Source organism: Calliphora vicina, chromosome 1 (assembly GCF_958450345.1).
Source record: "Calliphora vicina chromosome 1, idCalVici1.1, whole genome shotgun sequence".
Taxonomy (NCBI): Eukaryota; Metazoa; Arthropoda; class Insecta; order Diptera; family Calliphoridae; genus Calliphora; species Calliphora vicina.
In genome coordinates, this window is record NC_088780.1 from 120,624,876 (window position 1) to 120,646,292 (window position 21,417).

At 31.7% G+C, this 21,417-nt stretch overlaps 1 protein-coding gene and 2 non-coding genes across 4 annotated transcripts in view; 2 read left to right on the forward strand and 1 right to left on the reverse strand.

Annotated features, from left to right (window-relative positions):
• The window catches only part of qin, a 223,432-nt gene that overhangs the window by 73,194 nt on the left and 128,821 nt on the right, over window positions 1-21,417 (reverse strand). The gene's annotated exons all lie outside the window — the stretch shown is intronic.
• On the forward strand, window positions 5,911-5,982 carry TRNAP-UGG (transfer RNA proline (anticodon UGG)). Its single transcript has one exon. It is a non-coding gene; the product is annotated as a tRNA-Pro (tRNA).
• Window positions 8,719-8,790, forward strand: TRNAP-UGG (transfer RNA proline (anticodon UGG)). Its single transcript has one exon. It is a non-coding gene; the product is annotated as a tRNA-Pro (tRNA).

Here is a 21,417-nt window from a genome sequence, read left to right on the forward strand (position 1 = left end):
ACTTTAGAAGTAAACACCGAAGGCGAACATGCTATGCTTATTTATATGACTGTTAATAAGCTAGATATTCAGACACGTAAGGAATGGGAGCAATCGCTTAATGCCTCAACTCAAATCCCTCCAATTGAAGATTTGTTTAAATTTTTGGAAGCAACCTTTCGAACATTAGAAACTATTTCTGATCAGACTGAATCAAATCCTAATGCATCTTTTTCGAAACCCAAAAATCCACAACAACAAAATAAAGGTAAAAACAATTTTCGACGTTATGTAAATGCTGTTTCTACAAATACCGACTCCAACTGCCCCTGCTGCAATAAGCGTCACCTTTTGTTTAAATGTTTTAAGTTTGCTGCTTTAGCTTCTACTGAAAAAAGAGATTTTTTGAATTCAAAGCGAATATGTCGGAATTGCTTAGCCCCAGGCCACTTTAGTAACAAATGCCACGTAGACTCTCGTTGTCAAGTCTGTCAACAAAACCACCATACCACTGTTCATAATGAGTATTTCATAAACCGTGCTTCTGAAACTCCACCTTCTGAACCTGCTACACCTTCTCATACACCCTCGTCTTCTCAAGTGATTGAAAACGTTACCGCTCATGTCGTTGACAATAGTGAAACATTTAGTAGGAGAAAAAGGCCCCAAGTTCTTCTAGCTACGATGCGTGTAGTACTGAAAACCGCTCAAGGTGATTTTGTTTTGCGTGCTCTTCTTGATCAATGTGCTCAGGCTACATTTATCACTAAAAAGGCTGCTGATGCCTTAAACTTATCTTACAAAAGAAACTTTGTTGAAATCTGCGGAGTTGGTGGAAGTCAACCCACGATTTCAAAGAATTATGTTAATTTTTCTATTTTCTCAAGAATTGAAACCAATTTTAAAATCGATTGTGAGGCTTTGGTTTTATCGAAAATAACGGCATATCAACCTATGGCTATAAACGAAAAATTATTACCTGATTTGAAGAAATTTTCTTTAGCTGATCCTTCTTTTTCGAAACCTGGTGAAGTTGACCTTTTACTCGGAGGTGATGTATACGGAGATATCGTATTACCTCAGCAACATAAATTTAACGATGGTTTGTTCTTGCAATTTACACATTTTGGGTGGATAGTTTCTGGCCCTTCCCCTGATAACTCATATCAGCACACTATCACAGTAAATGTTTGTTCACTAGATAAACAATTGCAGTCCTTTTGGGAACAGGAAGAATTGTTGGAGAAAAAGGTTTTAACGGAAGAAGAAATCCTCTGTGAACAACATTTCAAAAATACTACGTCCCGTAATTCTTCTGGACGTTATACCGTATCACTACCATTTAAATCACTGCTTAAGGGCCTCCCACTTCCAGTCTTTGCACATACAGACTATGCAGCACTTTCTCGTTTGAAGAATGTTGAAACGAAATGTAAATTAAATAAGAACTTTGGAAAACTTTATACAGAGTTTATGGAAGAGTACGAACGTCTTGGACATATGGAAAAAGTCGGAATTTATCCACGTGATTTGAATAGAAATGGGTTCTTTTTGCCTCATCATGGTGTGTTAAGAGAAAGTAGTTCTACTACTAAATTAAGGGTTGTTTTCGATGGTAGCTGTAAGAGGTCTGCTCAATCTTCGTTGAATGAGGAACTAGTAGCTGGTCCTGCATTACAAAATGATTTACCAACAATTATAAATCGGTGGAGACGATTTAAAATTGGATTTCGGGCAGATTTGGAAAAAATGTTTCGACAAATACTTGTGGTACAGGAACAACAAAGGTTTCAACAAATTTTGTGGAGAAATAGTGGCTCTGAAGAGATATCAATTCACAAGCTCTCAACGGTTACTTATGGTACAACACCCGCTCCATTTCTTTCGATAAGGGTTTTACAACAATTAGCGTTGGATGAAAAGGAAAAATACCCATTGGCCTGTAGCGTGCTCAATTCAGATACTTATGTCGATGACGTAATTTCTGGAGCTGATAGTCTATCAGAAGCTTACCATTTGCATACTCAATTATGCAGTCTGCTTAATGAAGGCAAGTTTAATTTGCGCAAATGGACAACAAACTCAAAAGAATTGCTAGAATTGATTCCTGTGGACTACAGAGAAAAATCAGATATATTTGAACTAAATCAACCTAATACGGTGAAAGCTCTTGGACTTGAATGGAACACGGTAGACGACTGCTTTTCATTTAAAATTAATTTCAAAAATACATCGGTAGTTACGAAAAGAAGTTTGCTCTCAGATGCAGCAAAACTTTATGATCCTCTAGGCTGGCTTGCCCCTACTACAATTCTTGCAAAAATTGAATTTCAAAATTTGTGGTTGCTTGGCATTGAATGGAATGATCGCTTGCCTGAAGCTTTGGAGAAAAAATGGTTAATATATCGTAAAAACTTAAAATTTCTTGAACAAATTAAAATTCCTCGTTGGATCGGAACATATAGAGGGGCTACGGTTGAAATTCACGGCTTTTCCGATTCATCTAAGTTGGCATACGCGGCTGCTGTTTATGCTAAGACAATTTCTGATTTTGGTACAAAAGTGTATTTAATCCAAGCGAAAACTAAAGTGGGTCCTATAAAGCGATTAACTATACCTCGAATGGAATTATGTGGTGCAACTTTATTGGCTAAATTAGTAGATCGAATAACCTCTTCGCTTGATCAAGAAATTTCAAATGTTTTTTATTGGACTGATAGCACAACAGTACTTTCTTGGATTCGCGGTCAATCGTCTAGGTGGCCCGTATATGTTGGAAACAGAGTTGCAGAAATCCAACGCAGATCTCATACTTCTCAATGGCGATACATATCTACACGTGAAAATCCTGCTGACTGCGCTTCCCGTGGCATATCGTCGAATGAATTGGTTGAACATGAACTATGGTGGCATGGCCCTAAATGGCTAACTGAACCTTCAGAAAATTGGCCAAAACAACCTAAACTAAATCTGAATGAAACCGATGATATTTCTACTGACCCAACTTTAAATATGCACTCGATTGTAGCAGACGTAAAACAATATCCAGAATTATTAACAAGATTTTCTTCCCTTTGCAAATTAATACGCGTTACTGCATACATTTTTCGTTTTAAAAACAATACTCAAAACAATAAAAAATCACAAATTAATGGTAACGGTAAGATGACAGGGTTTCTCTCAACCGAAGAGCTAAAATTTGCTCGTTTAAGACTTGTTAAACTTTCGCAAGAAGTGGATTTTCCACAAGAAATTTCTGAACTTCAAAAGAAAGGTCAAATTATAAAAAACAGCGCTTTAGCACAACTGTGCCCATTTTTTGATTCTTCTCAAATACTTAGAGTTGGTGGTAGAATTCAAAACTCTGACCTTGATTATTGTTCCAAACACCCAATTTTACTTAAGAAGCAAAATCCTTTGACTAATCTCTTATTTCTAGATGCCCACATCAAAACGTTGCATGGCGGTTTGATCCAAATGCAAGCTTATGTCGTACGAGAATATTGGATAATATCAAGTAGAAGTGTAGCTAAACGCATCTTGAGAAAATGTATAACATGTTTCAAATATAACTCAAAAGCAGCACAGCAGATGATGGGAAACCTACCTAGTGTTCGTCTTAAGCCTGCGCGCCCGTTTAAGCACAGTGGTGTCGATTATGCGGGCCCGATAGTTATAAAACAATCTACTGCAAGAAACTCGGTAACTACAAAGGGCTACATTTGTTTGTTCATATGCATGGCTACAAAAGCGCTACATTTGGAAGCAGTTACTAACTTGTCAACCGATGCATTTTTGGCAGCTTTTAGGCGTTTCGTGTCCCGTCGTGGTCCTTGTACTGACATGTATTCAGACTGTGGCACAAACTTTGTTGGAGCTAATAAGGAGCTACAAATTCTTTACAATCGCAGCAAATCATCGATCCCAGATGAAATAAGCGACCGTCTTGCCAAAAATGGTACAAAATGGCATTTTATACCTCCAGCCTCTCCAAACTTTGGTGGTCTTTGGGAGGCCGGCGTGAAGTCTACGAAACACCATTTAAAGAGAGTGATGCAAAATCGTATTTTAACATTTGAGGAGCTTACCACGCTTTTAGCTCAGATTGAGAGCTGTTTAAATTCCAGACCCTTGTGCCCTCTAAACTCAGAACCATCTGACTGTAATGCGCTCACTCCAGCTCATTTCCTGATTGGAGAACCTACTCTTTGCGTACCTGAAGAAGATTTATTGGATGTCAACATTGACCGATTAAATAGATGGAAAACCGTTGAAAAGCTGAAGCAGAATTTTTGGCGACGTTGGTCTAACGAATGGTTGTGTCGACTTCAAGCTAGGCCCAAGTGGCTCAAAATAACACAAAACCCTAAAATTGGTGATTTAGTGGTCGTATTTGATGAAAGAGGTGCTCCTGGAGAATGGCCGCTTGCTCGTATCCAAGACATCCATCCCGGCAAGGACGGTTGTGTAAGGGTGGTGACTCTATTTTCAAACAGAAAAATGTTTAAACGGCCAATTTCTAAAATTGCCCTTTTGCCCTCAAATGATTGTTTTGATGCCTTAGAGAACGGTTACAATCCTAAAAATATTGCTGATGATGATTCTTCCTCGGTTTAAGCACTGTCGTCCTTAGTGGGGGAGAATGTTGGTGAACAACTTTAATTATAATCTTTAGTAATTTTATTTCGTACAGACTTCGAAATCGATTATTTAGAAGATGGTTATTTTGTGATTTCCTGGCTGCTTGTTATACATACATTTTAACAATATTTCCTTGTTTTCGTAGTAAAAATCTCTCACGCTTATTGAAATAAGTTGTAAAAACTAACAAATAACCGGGAAGATCCTGGGGCCGCATTACCGCATTCGTGATCGAATAAACTATCGTATCGAGAAATAATTTTGATATCGTAATTATAACAAAATGTACTAAATTTCATGCTCTCGATATCGAGCATAATAATGCCATAATTTCAAATAAGAAAATTACAATCGAATTTACTCGATATCAAATGCGGTAATTCGGACCCTGTTTGTACTAATATTACCGGCATTTCGTTTAAAACTGTATTTGCAACTATTTTTTTTGTAAATACAAAAAAAAAAACAATAAAATTGGCTCCATTTTATCTTTGTTATGTAAGATCACTCATATTTATCTTCAAAAAAAGATTTTTTAGGAGTAGTTTCTTTTGTGATCATTCAAACCCAATGTTTTGCGTGTAAACGAATAAAAATAAAATAATATGCTATGGAAAATTCCGTTAATGTTTAAAATTGAGTTATTTTTAAGATATTTTCAATTAAGCAGATTTTAAATTTCAATTAACTATGTTAATAAACATAAGTAAAAGTATAGAAATAAAATAAAACATCAAATTATGTATTTAAAAAATACAATATCAATCGTCTATTAAATGATTTAAAATTTAAATCATTTTTGTATTTTAATTTAAATTTGAAATTAAATTTGTTTTATATTTTAGTTACGTATTTACTTTAAACACACGTTTGTTTATAAAACAAAAATACATAAATAATATTTTTTTAAACACCCTTAACGTATGCAACAATATTTTATTTTAAAATTTAATTAAATTTATAGTGAGTATTTAGGCTTAAACTAAATAATATCTCAATTGTCTGAATAATAAAAACAAGAAATAAATATAGTGTGTGTTTGGCACAATTATAATTAAAATTCAATTCCAACTTTACGATAGATACTCTTCTCAACGTCGTCAACATATTATTGTTGTCGGTATTTATTTTGTCCGTATATAATTTTTGTTAAAATCATTGTAGGTAGTCGTTCGTGCCTAGAAGAAATATGTAAACGTGTGTCTACATCTGCTAGTGTTGGTGCCACAAATGTAACCAACAATACTGTGTTGTTGATGAAATAATTTGTTTGATTCGCATTTGGTATGAGGCTCAATGGTCTAGGGGTATGATTCTCGCTTTGGGTGCGAGAGGTCCCGGGTTCAAATCCCGGTTGAGCCCAGTCGATTTTTTGTTTATTTTTATTAATAATATTTTTTATAAAGTAATTAATTAAATGCTTTTATCCATATCATTACGGTTGTATTTGATTGTATGTTATACAATTTGTAAAGATTGGCTATCGATTGGAAACGGTAAAACGGTAGCGGTGACGCTAATTTGAATAATTTTGGTTTAAATGATTAATATAGTTTATTAAATTTTTGAATAAGCTGAAATATTACATTTTAAATTCCGACTGAATTATTTGTATTTTCATAATTAAAACTTATTTAGAGAATAGCGCTAAAGGTATTTATAGGTAACAATATTTTCCAATTTATCGGTAACGGTAATTCCAGTTATTTAAGTAACCGTAGCTTAGTGGCAAGGGTAGTTTAACTGAAAGGATATTTTGGGGGTAACAGTATTCCGAAAAAATTGCAACAGTACAACATAAATACCGAAGTTCGCACTTCTTTGTGCTACTATTTGAGTTTGATGGTATTATTTTTCTTAGTTTTTAAAAAAAAACTAAATTTGTTTTAATTTAAAAACATGGGGACATTTTTTTAGTGTAAATACATGGAATTTTAAGGGTGCTGAAAAACACTGAAATCAAAAAAATTTAAAATTTTCAAAGAGCCATACAATTTGTTTGGATGTTCCATCTATCTTAGATATAGGGTTTTGAATATAGACTTTCGTTATAAATTCCGGAAAAGAAAGCTGTTTATTTCGCTAATTAATAAGGAATATTAAATTCTTTCTTCTACAATATACATATTTTAAAGGCACTACTAATTCTGTATACATATTATGAAAATGATGAAAAAAAATTCCCCGAATTTTTTCCCTTTTCTTATTTTTAACATTAAATTTGAATAAGAACAAGTAAGAGAGCTATATTCGGCTGTGCCAAATCTTCACCAAATTATACTTCAAAATAAAAATTTTAAATAATTTATAAATTTAAGTAAACAAAAATTTTTTCCAAAGTTTTTTTTTCGATTTTGACCCATTGCAGGTGCAACTTATTATGGTCTTATATACGTCGTTGCAAAGGTCTTTGATATATCTATCATTAGATATCCATATTGTCTATATTAATGACTTAATAATCCAGATATAGGTCAAAAATAGGTAAAAAATCGTGGTTGTCCTGGTTTTTTTCCTTATATCATTTGTGGACCGATTTTATCGAAGAATTCCGGAGATATTGATGTATGAATCGTGTATGTAAGTTATTTGTGGGCTTCGGAAAGTTGATTTCGAAAGACGGACATGGCTTAATCGACTCCGCTATCTATAAGGATCCAGAATATATATACTTTATAGGGACGGAAAATTATATTGTGGAAATTACAAACGGAATGACAAACTTATATATACCCTTCTCACGAAGGTGAAGGGAATAAAAATGGGAAAAAGGAAAAACTCCAGGGGAATTTTTTTTCATAATTTTTAGATGGAGGGTTCTTTCTACAAAAATATTTATTTTGTATAAATAAAACTTATAGGTAGAGGGTTGCGATGACCAAATTTGTTGCTAATTGAATTTTATTCTATTATATCCATAGATTTTTTCGGTTCTAGCTACATATAGTCAGTTGGCAAAGAAGCATTAATTACTGTTGAAATAACCGATTTTTTTCACTCTATTCAAGCCACAGTAAAAAAAAATCGGTTATTAAGAATGAAAGAAATTGAAATGTTACGTTCTTAAAGAAACTATAAAAGTGCCTAACATTAAAACTTTTAAGGATATTCATATTTAGAAAAAATAATAACAAAATCTACAATCTGATTTGAAAAATTTCGCATGTTTTATAGATTTAACATATACGAAAATGTTCAGTTTTTTAATTAAACTATAGAATTTATTGATTTCATACCGATTAAAACTACCAGCGTGACAATACCGATCAAATGTCACTATTAAATTAGAAACCCTTAAAAAGGGATAACGGTGGTAGAAGGGATAACGCTGGTAAGACAATTTATTCCAAAAACAAATTACAAATTAACAAATTTAATTTATTAGTATTGAAATATTCCCGGGAATGAAACGATTTTTTAATTTCCTTCCGAGAAACGAAAAGTCCCTGAAAATAGGAACCATGATTGTAAGAACTACATTTTAAATTTGATTTATTTTGGTACTTCGATGAATTCTAGCATGTTTTTATGATATTATTGAATGGATTTAACAAATCAATAGGAACATATCGTCACCTAAAATGCAAAAAGAAGTACAATCATTGCGTTCTCTGGACCACGAATGTGAAAATGTACTTCATCCCTTAGAATGATTTAGTACGAACAATGTTCAACAATGAAAATGCGTTGCTAGCTCTGGCATTGATGTATTTTCACTAACCCCAAACGGTCAGCTGCCAAATTGTGTTTTTTTTTTGTGGTTGGCAATACATTTCTGTACAAATGTTGACAACTTCAATACTTGTGTGCATTTTGGACCACTTTTTATTTATAGAAATTCTTTATTTACTAACATTTCATTTTCATTTAATCCCAAAGTTCATAGCACTACAAAATATATTTATAGTAAGAAAAAAACAGTTTATCTTTATACAATTGTCAAAATACAAAAAACTAAAATGTGTATCTTTATTTAGAGATAAAAGATCTTGCAGCTGCTTTTTGTGCCAAATGTATCTCACACTGAACTGCATTCATTTGTCGACCAAAAACTACGTTATATTTAACACAGGAAATTTTGCCGGGCATCTTACAAGAGGCTCAATGGTCTAGGGGTATGATTCTCGCTTTGGGTGCGAGAGGTCCCGGGTTCAAATCCCGGTTGAGCCCAATTTTTTTTTTTTTAACATTAAATTTTAATATTTTCTATACATTTTTTTCCTTTTTTTGTTTGTTTAGTGGTTAAATAAAAATAATATCGGTTTATTTTAAAAATGTATAAGACAGCAAACAATAAAGCAATTTGTTTTATTGTTGTTAATGTAATATTTAAAAATTTAATTGTTTAAAAAAGTTTAAGAGGTAGACCACAATTGTTAATTGTGTACTATAGCATAATTTACTATAAATTTGTTGTTGAACAACATTGTAAGAGAAACAAAAAATAATGAAACATTAAAATGACTGACCTCTGCCCCATCTTGAGCACCGCCCTCTCAGCATGTTGTTGGAGGTTGAGATAAAAAGAAATGGTGGGTTTAATGTTAACAAAATATTTGTATTATTTTCTTAATATGTATTCAGCATTGTTGTTAACAACCAGTTTAATGATTAATTATGGTCATAGTTTTTTTTTTAATAATAGTTTTAAAGTTTTTATTGTATTTTGGGTTTTTCTTCAGGCTTTTATAACAATTGAGTTGTTGTAGAAACTTATAATTTAATTCGGTTGCTATCACGAATCTGTTTTCTCTGTGAATATATTGATTATTTTCGAATTTATTCACAATTAAGTGAATTTACTCATTTTCAGAAAATTGTATGTGCTTACAATCGTGTTCTTTGAGTGTAAATCTTACATGTGTTTTGTTATTGTAACAAAAATTTTAACAAAAACAAAACACATGTGAATTCGAAAAGCATCAATAGATTTTTATGATTGATATCTCATTTTGTTCCTATTACATGTGGCTTTTCGATAATGCAATAAATCTGAACAATTTCTGCCGATTTCGATTTTTCATGATTTTTATAAAACAAAAAAAATTGCATTTTTCACGTAAAAAATATATTTTTTTTCTTCAATTTGTTATCATAACTCCGAAAGTACTGAGCCGATTGAAACGCAATATATATGTGAAAGTACATAGCATGGGGAAAATGTTTTCAAAATTCAATTAATCGAAAGAAGAACATTAACTACTCAATTTTATGTATATCAAACAAAAAAATCAAATTTTGTGAAAATGAGCGAATTCACTTAATTGTGAATAAATTCGAAAATAATTATTCGATTTTAATGATCGATATCTCATTTAGTTGCTATTATATTTGGGTTTGCGATAAAGCAATAAACCTGAACCATTTCTGCCGTTTTTATGAGTTTTTTAAAACTAAAATTTGCTATTTTCACGTAAAAAATATATTTTTGCTTCAATTTGTTATTATAACTCCGATACTACTGAGCCGATTAAAATGCAATATATAAACAGGTAACCATGATGCATCAAATCTATATATAGTATATATAGTGGTTAGTGAAGCCTTTTTTTTGTTGTTGACCTGTGTTATCCAGGTAAACCATTTGGCGGGGGAAAAAATTTAAATTTATTCTACATTTTTATTTTTTTCCTTTTTTATATGAAAACTTTTGGGTTTTGGGAAATTCTTATTTCACTACCTCTGGATCCGCGCCTGATATTGATGAGGGTAAGGGTCAATTATGGACCGAAGTTGATAGAATGATTTAGGTTCATATGAAACTATGTAGTTTATGTCCAATTTCATCACGATATTAATTATTATAAGACAATTATGCATGTTCAAGTCATTTTCTTAGGGGGATCTTGTATTTGGTTTAATATACCCCTATCTTTTATAATGGTGGGTATAGACAAATCATGTTTTTTCATAAAAATATTTCGTAGTCTTATGTCTCAGTTTTATGCTAGAATGAACAAAATTTTCAAACTTACCAAAATTCGAGCCAATTATTAATAAACATCTTACCTGAAAATAAAAAATAAATTTTTAATCAAACTAACTAAAAAAAACCTTTCATAATTATTTTTAAAAGTTCCTGCGAGCTTAAAGGTCATTGTTAAATACAACATCAAAGGCTGTATTTATTTTAAAAATATAGTGTATGGGAGTATGAAAACCAATTTTTAGTTTCTTATTTGCTGTTATTTAAATTTCCTATTAAAATAAAGCAAAATGTATTAAAACAAACCAACATTTGAAATCAATTTGTGGATAAAAATGCAGTCTGCCATATTTATTATAAATAGTAAAAAAAAATTATTTCGGCAGTTCCGAATCTTTTATACCTACCACCAATACTTTATACCTCCAGCGATTTTTGTGCATTTTGTATAAAAAACGTTTGTATGGTTCACCCGATTACTAGAAAATAGTATGGTAAGTCCGGACAAAGTTTTTCATTTAGTTTGATCCAGAAACATTTTACCAGTTCATCCAACTTTGTGGCTGACAATACAATGAACAGTGGGGCAGAATTAAAATGGAACCTACAAAAGCTCCAGGGGCGGCGCTGTGGGGGCTCAAAGATGAGTATCTTTGACATGTAACATTTTTATACATGTGCCATTTTTTGCTTTCCCATTCGATTTCTAAGATTTTTATATTTTTGGAAAGCGCTCAATTCAATTTATCCTAGAAATCTATATTTATATTTGGTAAAAGGTCATGTTTTTGAAAGCTGCAATTACGGAATATAGTTTTCAACAAAAGTTTCCATTGTATGTATACAGTCACTGTATATATAGTGGTAAGTCCGAACAATGTTTTTCATATATGAATTTTGATGCAAAACTTATTATATGGACCTAGAATATTTAGATGTGTTGCAAAAGGAATAACGAAATCTATATACCTGCAGATTTTTGGTAGAGATTATAAAAACATTAATATAATAAATGTTGTGCCTTTGACTTTGTGGCAAATGTATTTTTTATTTGTTCTTTCTCACTTTTTATTTAAAATATTTTTTTTTTACTTTTTATAGCATTTTCTGCTATTATTTTTCTATAAATTTCCAATTATAAATACTTGCAGCAATTTGTTTGTTTTGTTGCCACTTTGTATTTAGCAGCATATTTCTGGTGTTGACAACTATTAATATCGATAAAAAAAAAATAAATCTCAAATAAGAAACCAACCACTTCTTTTGTGCATTTTGAAAAGGTTAACAAAAAAGGGAAACTTATATGTATGTAATTATTGGTACAAAAACAAAACTAAGTAAATTTGCATTTAACATATTGTTATGTTAACTGTGTGTGTAAACGTGCTAAGTCTACATTTTAGGAAAATTTATATTAAAAAAAAACGTTTATGTTTATATTTTAATATAACCGTTTACAATTATTTCCTTTGTCCCGTTGTTATACTGTGGTATGCAAAAGATCTAAGTGCATTTCTTTTATCCAAATTTGCAAACTTATGATCTCAGTCAAATGAAATTGAGTACCTACATATAACTACGTTATTAAATACATAATAGCGCCAAACTTGCTTCAATTATTAGTTAGGATTTCAGAACGTTTTTTGTGTCTCCTGTAAAATTTGTTAAAAGGAACTTAGCACGTTTGCACGCTAAGCTAACGAGATATGTATTGTTTTTTTCTTTGTGTGAATAATTTTCATATTAAACTAGAATATAAAAATCGCATGTTACATGTTTTTGAAACTTTAAGCATACACTCCCTGCCACATGAATAGGACCACCCCTTTGTACTTTGTGCAACTGCAATTCTCTCCCATATTTGCAAACAATTATCGGTGGTTTGTTTTGTGTTTTAAAGGTGTCTATGTTTACTTGCTCTGAGATCAAATTTGTGTTCTGGAAAAGTCCCGTTATAATTTTTTTTTATATTTTGTTTTGTGATTGACCAAAATTGTCTATATTATTTGCGTCACTTTATTGCAAGTGAAGAAGTGCAATAGAACAATAGTAGTTTTAATGCAAATTGTGTTATATTAATAAAAAAAAAATTGAAATGGGTCGAGGAAAACCTTAACAGACGCTGAAAAAATAAAAATTTAAATTTAAAAGGAATATGGACAATCCATCTTCATAATTGCTGAACGAATCAAAAGAAAATGGGGGTTACTCTCTATTGCGATGCGAAATAAAAATGGTACAATTGGTACCCTTTATTGCGTTTTCGCATCGCACAAAAAATTAGTTTAAAATGTTTTTATTTACAAGTTTTGACATTTCATTTTGTCATTCTTCGCTATTGTTTATTTTGTGGTGCCAGTATTGCTTCTTTTTGCGAAAGCGTTTGCGTAGACGATACAGAGTACAAAATTGTATTCTTAACGCATTTACCTTTCGCATCACAATAGAGAGTAACCCCCCTGAAATATGGTTTTTAGGGAATGAGTCAAACTACGGGAAAAATATGAAAGTGTACTTTCGGCAACTGATAAACTTGATATTCTCAAAGCAGCATCAAATTCTGACGACTCGTCTGCACATATTACAGCTAAAACTGGTGTTTCGACAAGCCTAAGAACAACGCAGCGAGCAATTTCGAATGCTGAACATCTGAAGCGTTAAAACTTAAGAAAAAACCACCACTTAACGATGATCGAAAAAATATGCGCTTGGGTTTTTGTCGAACTCACATGACATGGAACTCACATGTCCTTTTTCAGATGAAAAAAAAAATAAATTTTAAAGGCCCTGATGGCTTCAATTACCTCCGAAAAGAGGAGCATCAATTGGATCGTTTGCATAGTGAGTGGAAAGAGTGGAAAGGGGTTATGGTGTGGGAGCTATATCTTATTATGATACCTGAGAACTGAAATTTTTGTCCAGCACCATGAACGCTAATTGCTATATTGGAGTGCTACAAGAAGTGTTTCCTCATTTTCAGAACATACAGTGGACATTCCAGCATGACAATGCCTCAATTCATACTACCCGGGTGGTAAAGACATGGCTACGTGATCAAAATGTTAATGTGCTCGATTGGCCCTCTTACTCGCCGGACCTTAACATCATTGAAAATGTTTGGGGATGGCTAGCTCCTAAAGTGTATGCTCCTATAAAGCTGTATATTACCAAAGAGCAACTTATTGAAGGCATAAAAGTGGCTTGGTCGACCATTTCGCTTGATTACATAAAATCATTGTATGATTCTATTAACAATCGAATTTACGAAACAATCTGTAAAAATGGATACCTATGCATTATTGGAAAGGCTTTAAAATGTAAAAATTTTCATAAAATGTAAATAAAATTACAAATTTTTATAGCAAACTATCCTGTTAAACTGTTTTTTATAGTAGGGTTCTATTCATGTGACACAAAATTTGAAGGCATTTACAAAATTTTTTATAAAAACAATACCAGTGTATAAATGGAACCAATTTTTGTAGTGTTCAATAACATCTAAATTACCTTTAAATATAAATAAAAATTTAGTTCGTAATATATTTTTTGTAGAAGCTATAACCTTTTGAATAAATTGTGTTAGGGGGTCCTATTCATGTGGCAGGAAGTATATAAAGGAAAGGCATTGTTAAAAGATCAGTTAACATGAATACATTTGATGGACACTCCTTTGAAAATTTGAATACAAATACAAGAACTTTAAGGTTTGCAATAACGTACGTCTATAGCTAGAGTATAGTGAGTGTACCGAAAACAACTTATACTTGTATTAAGAGCTAGTTTCTGGGATAAAAATAATCTAGACTAAACTAAAAATTGTGTTTCCCACTTATTTTTTATTTACTATATAATCTAGGTTTAACTTAGCATCATTGGTGAGTTAAACCTAAGTATAAAATGTCATAGCACAAACTGAAGAAAAATAAACAATTCAGCACAGCAGCTCTTTGTTTTGATTTGCTTTATTAACATCAATATAATTTTTAATATACAATTTATATACTTTAATGTCACTTTTTCTTTTATAAAGTTATAATTTGCAAAAAAAAGTTATGTACGCGGTTTGCTTTTTCTTATAAAATTTAAAGTATTGCCATATTTAAACGACAAATTTTGAGGAATGCGCATGTGATTTGACTGAAAAGTATGGCAATGCTAACAAAATTAATCCATTAGTGGTGAGAAACACAATCATTGGTTAAATTCCGGCTAAATATGTTTCAGGTTTAATATAACAGCGTGTTAAGCTAGGTTTAACTGACAAGTAAGAAACTAGCTCTAAGTTAAACAAAACTTAAACCGTTCAATATAAAAATTCCCAAAAATACTAAAATTACTCAAATATTGTACAAATTCATTAAACATTAAAATATTGCCATATTTTACCATTTTGGATATGCAAAGGTATCCCAAGTCCTGTGTTCTTTAAGTATTTGTTTACAATAGTCCGAAGTTCTGGACAGTTCATGGATGGTACATTTGCATCCCTTGATACAAAATTAACATTATTGTTTATCAAGGGATTTTTTCAATAGTAGAATGATGCCAAATCGGGCCAGAAATGTGCTGTTTTAGGAAAGTTAAAAATCGTTTTTGTAGACACAAATGATTGACTTCTTTTGCCATAACTGCAAATTTCTTGCCACACAAGAAACTTCTTGGAGAATTTAGTTTTTTGTCCGGCATTATTCAGTACATTAGTTTTATCATCCATCAGACAACAGGGCTATTTTATAAAATTTGGCTTAAATTTTTTCGCTCGTCCTTCTCTTCTTAGTTCTTTAACGCATTGCGATCTGGTACTTTCTGAACATTATACGACTTCAATTCAGCATTAGCTTTGGCTCTGCGCACAAAAGAATCAGAGCATTTAACTTTACGAGCTGCTTTTCTGATAGAAGTATTCCGAGTTCTTAGAAATAGTTGTTCGACTTCTCTTGTTAGACCCTTTTTTCTTCCTGATCCAGGATTTCTTTCAATATTAAAGTTTTCATTATACTGTTAAATGGTTTTGGGAACAGTATGACGATAAACCTTCAAATCTTGCAGTTTGTTTTTGTATGATAAGCGCCTCATAAACGTTTTTACTAGTCCCATAAAACGCTTATCATAATACAAAAAGTGAGAGGAAATAATTATAAATTCATTAACACCTAAAATATTTACATTTGTAAAATCAAAAAGTCCATTATTTGTAAAAAAAAATAATAATAAAAAAAAGAAAAGTTAATCCCACAAAGTAATAAATTTATACAAAAAATGTCATTTCATCTTTTCTTTCTAGTTTTATGACATTGAAAAGAAAATAAAAAAAGAAAGAAGAAAAATAAACAAGTTTGATATAAAATTGTCAATGACTTTTCAAAAGAAAATACAAAATGACAAACATGTCAGTGCATTAAATAACAAATGATCCGCTCATAAATTAAATGAAAAAAATAAACAATGATGCAGCCAGGCCAGGCCTACACTATCACGGTTTGAAAATACTGGCTGGCTGGCTGTCTGAGTGGCAACAAACGTAAATGAATGCATTTTTGGTGATTTGCTTAAATAGATTTTGATTTGTATAACATGCAACTGAATGGCTAAAACTTGTTGATGTTTGTGCATCTATTTATTTATCTTTCTTTTAAAAGGCATTTTAATTTTTAATGAAATTGAACATTAGACAACAAAGTTTATTTTCCAAAATAAACATGATGTGTTAATGAGAAATATAATGAGGAGGGTCGGGTCAGCAACATGCAAATTCAGATATTGTTGATTTATTTATAAAAAAAGTGTAGAAAACTTTTGTTTACAAGCATGTTTTTGCAACAGTTATACATGTTAAAACAAGTAGTTTTTGTTGCAGGCAGCAGATGCAATACATTTAACCTCAACAACATCATTTTGATTAACATGCAGCATGCTGCAATTCAAAGTGGCAACAACTTAAACATAAACCTCAATCAGCATTATCGTCATTATTTATGAAACAAATGGAAAATAAAGTGCGAGAGAGAAAAACAAAAAAAGTAATTATGTATTTCCAAATCGTAGAAATCCAATTATCTTCTTTATATTTTATCTTTTAAGCAATGAATTAAACATGCAGTCAGTGACAAATCAATGGAAACTTTTATTGAAAACTATATTCCGTAATATCAGTTTTCATAAATATAACCAAATATACAGAGAGCCTAAAAAGTGAGTAAATACCACAAATTATTTGATTTTGTTTTTACGACGATGAAAATCTTAAAATCTATCCATCGATTAAAATTTAAAAGATTCGGTTTGTTAGAGATAGGGCTGAATTCACTGGTGTTTACTCACTTTTGAGGCTCTCTGTATATGTGGGGGAAATCGAAATCTTCCGATCGGGATGAAATTTGCACCAAGGTTAGTCCTATTGGATAGTAATTCAGACACAATTTTTCAACAAGATCGGAAGACATCGATTTCAAAATTTGGTTCACTTGACATGAAATCTCCCATGTATATTTCCAAGATAAATTAAAATTTACTAGGTTTTCTAAAGGGTGTTTTTTAAGTCCGATAGAACTTACGAAAGGGCTAACTGTCAAATGAACTGACATACTGACATTTATAAACAGTTTTTTCTGTCAAATCATCATGAATAGATTGACGCTACCAAATTATTCAAATTTACTTTGGAAATCAGGCATCGATTCGCGCAACTTATAGACGACTGTTTTATCGCAAAATTGCGTTCAGCGATAAGGCTAATTTTTGGCCCCATCGCATATGAAGTGAGACCAATCCACAACAGACCTCATAGACTCCACTACATAGAGAAAAATGCACCATTTGTCGCGGTTTACATGTTGGTGGCATCATCGGATCTTATTTCTTCAAAAATGAATTCGGAGCAAGCGTTACGGTCAATGGAGACTGTTACCGCACCATGATCAATGTTTTTTGTTTGAAAATATGGATGACATTACATGCATAATTAAAATTTCGAGATATGAACCTGTATTTGTTTTTTATTTCGTTCATAACAATAAAAAAATTATAAATTTTAATTGATTTGGCTATGTTTGAAAGATAAACAAATTCAAGTAAAACAATTAAGAAAGTATCCAGCCTGACGATACTAAAATCTCAATAATTTTCGTTCGTGAATGATTTCGGAAGTGGGATTTATATGGAAGATTTGAGCAATTTGGACCGATCGCCATGAAATTTCTGACTTATTTCAGCTAAATTTTATGTAATAATATTAAAAAATTATGTTTATAATGACACAAATTTATCAGGTAAAACCATTCGGTATGTCTCCATTGTTTTGTCAATAACAAAAAAATTATACAATTACATACATACATATGTAAATAACAATTTCTTTATTTTTTACATTTTTTTAATACAATACTTATAAATACTTAAATATAAAAACTATAAGTTTCCATTTCGATTTGTATGTTGTCACTGGATTCGGAGGTCTTCTCTGCCTGGATCTTCATCTGCATCAACACAAATTCGCAATCGAACACAATTACACTTTCTTTTATATTTTGGTTTTTAAACCATTTATTTGCATCATTATTTATTAAAATATTTTAAATTTTTTAATGTAAATAAAATTAAAACACACTTATAAACAGCAACTCACGTTGAAATGCGTCGCAAATAATTTAACAACATTGCGTTGTCGATTCGTACCCGTTTGTTTACAAATTGTAAACGTACGGTGTCGAAAAAAAGTGACACCAACCGTTGTCGATTTTGCAACGTCGTTTTTCCCTCAGTACAGTTAGAAATATAGTATTATTCTTCGGGTTATATGTCCTAATATCTGGCCAATTACATATTGTAGAATGACAGTCCATTACACAAATTGACAAAGAAATAAATCATTTATAAACAAACACAAGATTTTGTTTATTATTCAGATAAATTTTGCAAGTGTTGTTCATATATTGGTACATCTTCAGTGCAAACAATGAGTATGTGGCAGATACTTACGTAATATAAATGTACATTATGTATGAATTATACAGCATTTTATTCATGATTGTAGCATGAACATCACAAATTGCATTTCAACTACATACATACATTTTTTTCTCTCTCGATATTTTACTTTATCTTTAGAGTAAATTAATTAATTCACTGACATGTGTATCATTCCAAAATATTTAAACAAATTGCATTGCCATCCTATTAAATGCAATGTTGCACTCATCATCAAACACAGAGAAACAACATATGTATGCATGTATGTATGTGTGTATGCAACAACAATAATACACATAAATGCAACATGTTTGTACATGAACTCGTACATAATATTATCATTATGTTTGATTTCCATTTGTTTTTTTTTTTAATTTTTTTGTATGACAAATTGGTGAACTGATTTTAGCCACATTTTAATGGCAGCAAAAGTTGAGTGTTGCATTAGGTCATTTTGTTGTTTAAATAATATTTCAGTGAGAAAAATGCATATAGAAATAAAATATTTGGTAAGACCAACAACTGGAGGCGCTAATTAAAAAAAAAAAAAAAAAAAAAAAAAAAAACACCATACGTCGCACAATGGGAAAATTATATAAAAAAAAACCCGTCATTTCTAAACGGATAGTCCAATTTTAATAAAACTTCCAATGGATACAGAAGAGGCCATGGATTAAGTTTGGAATTTGGACCTTCTATGATATTAACCTACGCAAAAAACACATTTTAAAATTAATCAGGTTTTTACTTAGAGCGCATTCAAATACTTTCGAATATTTTATCGTTCGAAAGTTTATTGTTTAAAAAAAAAAAACAAGTAAGAAAGTATAGTCGGGCTCGATAAAGTGATTTTCGAATGTGGGTCTTATATGGTAGCTATAACTTGGAGTAATATAAAAGTTTGTGCCAAATTTTGTCGAATTATCTTTAAAATTGCGACCTGGAGGAAAAGTCTCGCACTGGTTCGTTATCGAGTACAATAATTTTCTATACATTTTATTCGATATCGAATAAGAGATTTCCAAAAATAAAAAAAATGCACGTTCGATTAAGTATTCGATCGTGTTCGACTGTGGTAATTCGACCTCTGTAGTTTGATTACAAGGTTTACATGGACGGACAGACGACTCAGAAAGTGATCCTGAGCAGATTGGTATACTTTAAGGTGGGTGTTAGGACAAACATCATCACAAACCCAATATATAAATTTTAAATGTTGATATTTCGCCACTGTCCTAGCTCCAGACAGTTTGGAGGATTTGCCTCTATTGCTACAAATATCACATTATTGTTCTTGTACCACCCAAGACATTGCTTACCATAGTGACAGGATAACAAATCAAGCCAAAAATTAGTGGACACATTAAGAAGTATTATGGATGGAAGTATCCTCTTTTGTAAACATTCCTTGATGTAAATTTCGGTATTTATAGAGCCCTTTGTAACAAATGTTTGGCTTCTTTTGCCGCAACTGCATATTGCCTGCCATACCAAGAACTTTTTGGGATTTTTTTTTGCTTTTGTGACCAAAACATTTCTACAACATTCCCTCGAGCATCATAACAACATAAAAATATTGAACCGGAAGCTGCGAAAAATTTTCCAGGAAACTGTATTGTATAATATATCTCAATATAGATTTGAATCTGTACACATTATATGTATCACAACATTCAAAAATATCCTAATGATTTTATTCCGACCTTTAATCCTAAATATTTTATATTCTTAACAGTCATCCTTCCAGATAATATTGAATTCTGCACCCTCACCAGTCCCTTTTTCCCAAGGAACTTCGGTTTTTCGTCCTTGTCCAATATAGAATCTTGCTATGGTCTCTCCTCTAGCTTAACGATACTATAGATCTATACGGACGGGTCAAAGAAAGTGTATATAGTGGGCGAAAGTATCGACATTCCTGAATTTGGGATAAGGATGTCCTTCAGACTTCCAAATAGATGTAGTATTCTTTAGGCCGAGGTATCTGCCATCAGGAGAGCGGCCAACTGGCTCAGATATTTCAGGATATCTGGTAGGGATATTCGTATATATACTGACAGTAATCCTGCAATCAAATCCCTGGCAGGTGTTTATACAACATCGAACATAGTCCAGGAAAGCCGGTCATCTCTAAATGAGATGGCGAGACATTCGAAAGTTGTACTCACATGGGTACGTGGACACGGGGATAACGAAGCCAATTGTATTGCTGACTACTTGGTTAGGATGGGAACCTCCATGTCGGAAGATGAGATAGACTTCCTATGTGGCATTCCGCTGTCGATATGTAAACAACGGATAAATGATGCATACTATGAGCTTGCTCAATAGAGGTGGGCTAATGAATACACTGTGTGATCACGAGGATGATATGCCCTGCGTTGGGCTTTAAAAGCACGTCGTATTTACTCGGCTTACAACAAATACGACAAATACGAGTTTTTTCCCTCATTTTCACATTTTTCCTATTCAAATTCTATGTTAAAACAAGTAAGAGAGCTATATTCGGCTGTGCCGAATCTTATATACCCTTCACAAAATTATACTTCAAAATACAAATTTTAAATATTTTTAGGTAAACAAAATTCTTTTTTTTCCAAAGTTGTTTTTTTTTCATTTTTTGTTTAAAAAAAATTTTCGAATTGTTATTTAATTTTTTTTTTAATTAAAATTTTTTTTTTTGGTTTTTTCAATATTTTTTTTTTGGTAAAAAAAAAGAAATTCGGGTAAAAATTATTTTTTCCGATTTTGACCCATTGTAGGTCCAACTTACTATGGTCTTATATACATCGTTGCAAAAGTCTTTGAAATATCTATTATTAGATATCCATATTGTCTATATTAATGACTTAGTAATCCAGATATAGGTCAAAAATAGGTAAAAAATCGAGATTGTCCTGGGT